The 3,804-nt window shown below is 45.3% G+C and overlaps 1 long non-coding RNA gene across 1 annotated transcript; it reads left to right on the top strand.

Moving 5' to 3' along the window:
* Positions 1-677: 677 nt before the first annotated feature.
* On the top strand, positions 678-2,655 carry LOC122178490. The gene is made up of 3 exons (XR_006178344.1): positions 678-839; positions 1,271-1,430; positions 2,574-2,655. It is a non-coding gene; the product is annotated as an uncharacterized LOC122178490 (long non-coding RNA).
* The last annotated feature ends 1,149 nt before the right edge of the window (positions 2,656-3,804 follow it).

Here is a 3,804-nt window from a genome sequence, read left to right as displayed (position 1 = left end):
TCCAGAGCATGTGGCCACAGGGAAACCACAACATCCCATTTGCAACTTGGAGTGAATGCATCTGAAGAATGACTCGCAAAAAGTCAGAATTTGAGTAGAAAGTAAAGGGTAAAAATGGCAGAAATCCAAAGCTCATTCTCAGCACTTGCTGCTGGAAGTGGGTAGAAGCCTGTCCTCTGGGCACATTAGCGAGTGATTTCAGTTCCTGCATTCTCTCCAGACAGCTGGTACAGGGCTTGTGACTTGATGTGCCAGCTCATGCTTTGCGCCCTTGTTTTCTGCCTCTCTTTTTCTTCCCCCTCTCCAGTGTGAAATCCATCTCTAGCTTTCCTTGTCATTGCAATGAATGGAAGTCTGCGGCCATGTGCAAATACTATCTCTGCAGCAGGGGTGTGAAGTGCCAGGACTCATCTCACTGCTGAGAGGAGGATTCAGCTTTTGACTGCTGTTGTTAAAAGACAGATGTACAATATGCAAAGCAAGAGATGACATTTCCTTGTTCAGAATGTGTGTCACTATATGCATTCTGCAGGTTGGTGTAACTGGTTGCATGTCCACCTTGCAGTGTGATTCTATTGGTGAGTGCAGGAGTCATTTCCAGCTCTCAACCCTGCCCTCTCCTTTCTCATTCTCCTGCTCCCAGTTGCTGAACCCATCCCCAGCCTGTGACTGTCAGCTTTGGTGCGTCCATGTCTCTCCTGGATCCATAGTTTGGAAAGACCAGGCCACAAACATGTTGAGAAGACAGATGGATTTCAATGAGGCTCGGGGGGCTGCAGAGAGGGTCTGAGTAAAGGAAATTGGCAAAGTTGATGAGGAGCTGGGAGGAATTTGTGAAGGTAAGGAAGCAGAAGTGGAGGAGGAAGGTGAGGGAACAGGCTGGTGGAGCAATGGAGAGTTGCAGTCTAAGAGCCAGCAAGGGAGGGAAGGAGAGCTCATGTGGGCTTTGCTGGTGAGGTAAGGATGAGGGAAGGGATGGGCACCTTAATGCTTTGGGGATGGAAATGGAAGATTTCTTAAGTCCCAGATGATATCCAGTGGGCGTGCCCTGAACCAGGAGATGTCCCACCTTGGCCACCACTAGGAAAAAGAGCAGACAGAGATGGCAACTCTCTTTCTTCTCCTTCTCTAAGTATTATGATTGTCAACAGCACAAAGGGAGTTTTTGTTTGAGGAAGAGATAGCTAACAAGTGAGAAGCACTGGCTAAATGGTTACTTAAGAAGATTCATTTTTCAAAGCCTGTGGTATTCATGCACTGGAATTAACAGTTTCCAGGTCCAATCTCCTGCTGGCAGAAGGATGCTGAGAAGTACAGCTGACAGATGGGTGTGTTTGCATCCCATCTCTCTGCAGCGCCCTGGCGGTGTATGGTGCAGCACAGTGGAAAAGCACCGTTCATGGAACAGACTGGAAACCAGAGCACTGACAGTGAGTTGTGCTCAGACCAGATTTGCCAAGCTGGATCTCTGCATTGCTTATAAAACCAGAATTCAATTTATACTTGCAATTCCAGAATGTCATCATGTAGAAAATAACAGTGTGGTCCCAAGTCCTCTTCCCTCCTATTCACAAGGACATAGGGGAGAATGCTGTATTACCTCTTGATGCTGTGGGTGAATTTCCTTAAGTTTTGTAAGCTGCCATTTGCATCCTTTCTTTCCCCTTTTCTATTACCACAGCTTATGACATGTTAACGTTGCTGACATTGTTCCCAAGTCCATGGGATGCCAGTGGGCATGTCCATCTTGCCTGGCACGGCTGCAGTGAAGGACTGCAAGCCCACACATACATTCATGTCTGCAATGGTTCAGAGACTCCAGAAAATTGTATTAAATTAAATTAAAAACGTGATGAGGAGAGTAAAATGTGTATCAGGGGCAACGTGAGGTGATGCTTCATTCCCAGTGTCCCAACTTGTTAAAATAAAGAGCATTCATTCCAGTTGAATGTTTATCACTAAATTTGAAGCAAAAGCAAAAATGTCCTTTGATTTCTCTGCAAGAAAAGTAAAGCCTCATTGAAATCTCAGCACAGAGGGATATTTTTAACATACAGAAAATTTCCTGTTTTTAAAGGCAGTAATGCAAATTTGAAGTAAAACAAGGTAAATTATAGAATGACTTCAATGAGCCATTTTGTGACCTTATGATCTCTAAAGCTATTGAAAAGAATCAACTGTGTTTACGGTGGGAGGCTGTGCAGTGGAACCAAAGGGAAATATGTTGTGGGGGTGAGGGTGCCTGGCTGCTGTGATGCGTAAGTGATGATTTAGGGTTAGTGAGGATGTTTGTGTTGCCTTAGTGATGGCTTCCTGGGATTTTTTTGGTAGTGTTCACAAGAACTCAAACTGGGGCTGTGTTTTGCAAATCTGATGGTGGGATATGGGCAAATCACCCATATTTCCCTCTGCTGATTGCCTTTGGTTGCTTCATGTGAATCCTGCTCAGTTTAGCTCATAAAAACCTCTGTTTATTGAAGTCTCCAGAACTGAGTAATGTAGTTTTTTTTGGATGGGAGTGGGATGAGACAATACACAAACCCACAAATCCTTGTGTTTATTTTGTATTTAAGAACTTCTCCAAGCCGGCAGCCAGCATCTGCCACTGCTTCTGTCTGCATGAGTGGCAGTTACCTTCAACATGGACTCGCTGGCTCCTTCAGGTAGCATGGTGGTAATGGAAAGAAGCCTCAAACAGTTGCGTCCAGAGGCAGCAGCCATCCCTGCTGCCTTCTCCGGTGGGTCTGAAGTGCGGGTGGCAGGTAGGTCCCCAGGAGCAGCCCCAGTGACTGCCAATCATTGCAGCACATCTTGCCCAACCTGAAAGGCATCCATCCAGTTCTTCAGCCATTATTAACAAAGGAACGTTTTTCAAAAAGACTTACATAGTTTGTTTTAAGCTTTCAATTGACTGCTGTTTATATGATTATGTATGAATGAAGGAAGAAAAAGCTTAAAAAATGCCCCAGGTTCACCCACCATAGCATGGAAACACACCTCGACTGTTTACAAGTGCTCCTTGTTTTGTGTTCAGAGGCCGGATCTCTGACTTCCTTTTGGACTATTCTCCACTGGAAATCAGGACTCTCTGCCAAAACAGTCCACCTTTTCCTGCAAGATTTGGTATTAATAGTTTTGACAGAACATCTTGTTCCTATGCAATACAGGAGTCTGTCTCACAGTAGCTTCTGAATAGGGATTCGGTGGAGCTGCAGAGCTGTTTTCTTTTGAGATTAAATGTCTACTGCTGAAATGGAAGAAGTCGGAGTTTATGCTGCTCATAACCCATAGTGTATCTCCAGAACACTGGAGGAAAGCGCCAATTTTAATGATGCAGCAGATTGCTGTGCTGAGTTTCATTTAAGGAGAACAGTGATTAAAGCACAGCATGGCCTGCAGTGTTTTAGCATTCCAGTGCCCAGAGAAGGCTTCTCTCCTCCCCCTCCCTGCGGCACCAGCATTGTGTCCCTGCACACCCCATTCCGCACCAAGCTGGGTGATCCTGCATGCCTTGGCCAAAGCACCATCAGGCTCAGATGCTCTTGACCTAGCACACATAATAGGGCAATCCCAGACTTGGCTAAGGGCTGCTTTGGAAAGGCTTGTGACATCTCTTAATTTATTCTTTCTTGGTTTTCATTGTTCAATTTCAGTTGTTTTTCACTCACAGTCACTGTGGCTGTGACAGGGGATGAATGATCTTTGATAAGGGTTGTTTCTTGTGGTAGGCAAAGAAATGCAATTTGTATTCTTGTGAGACTTTTCCCATCAGAGCTCAGTAATTGTTGCTGCGGACTGCAGTGC

The sequence above is a fragment of the Lagopus leucura genome, unplaced genomic scaffold, assembly GCF_019238085.1.
Source record: "Lagopus leucura isolate 7727_CA_CO unplaced genomic scaffold, USGS_WTPT01 Super-Scaffold_100002, whole genome shotgun sequence".
Classification (NCBI taxonomy): Eukaryota; Metazoa; Chordata; class Aves; order Galliformes; family Phasianidae; genus Lagopus; species Lagopus leucura.
This window is presented reverse-complemented; position numbering and strand designations above follow the sequence as displayed.